This window comes from Orycteropus afer, unplaced genomic scaffold (assembly GCF_000298275.1).
Source record: "Orycteropus afer afer isolate SDZICR_OR568_19922 unplaced genomic scaffold, OryAfe1.0 scaffold00106, whole genome shotgun sequence".
Taxonomy (NCBI): Eukaryota; Metazoa; Chordata; class Mammalia; order Tubulidentata; family Orycteropodidae; genus Orycteropus; species Orycteropus afer.
Window position 1 is genome coordinate 5,957,791 of NW_006921693.1, and position 525 is coordinate 5,958,315.

At 41.5% G+C, this 525-nt stretch overlaps 1 protein-coding gene across 1 annotated transcript in view; it reads left to right on the plus strand.

The window, feature by feature from the left end:
- Window positions 1-525, plus strand: part of TMEM65 (transmembrane protein 65) — a 49,625-nt gene that overhangs the window by 36,398 nt on the left and 12,702 nt on the right. The gene's annotated exons all lie outside the window — the stretch shown is intronic.

Sequence of the window (525 nt, forward strand, 5' to 3'; positions counted from 1 at the left end):
TAAAGAAAACAAAAACCCTCACAACTGGACCAATAAGCAGCATCAGAATAAATGGAGAAAAGATTGAAGTTTTCAAAGATTTCATATTGCTTGGTTCCACTGACAGCACCAACAAAAGCACCAGTCAAGAAACCAGACAACGTATTACACTGGGCAAATCTGCTGCAAAAGACCTTTCAAGTGCTGAAGAGCGAAGATGTCTCTTTGAAGACTAAGGTGTGCTTAATCCAGTTGTGAAAGCTGGACAATGAATAAGGAAGACTGAAGAAGAGTTGATGCTTTTGAGTTGTGGTGTTGGCAAAGAATACTGAAAGTATCATCTGCCAGAAGAATGATGAAATCTGTTTTGGAAGAAGTACGGCTGGAATGCTCTTGAAAGTGAGAATGGCCAGATTTTGTCTTGCTGTCAGAAAGGACCATTCCCTAGAGAAGGATATCATGCTTGGTAAAGTGGAGGGTCAACGAAGAAGGGGAAATGCTCCTTGGAAGTGAGAATGGCCAGACTTTGTCTTGTTGTCAGAAGGG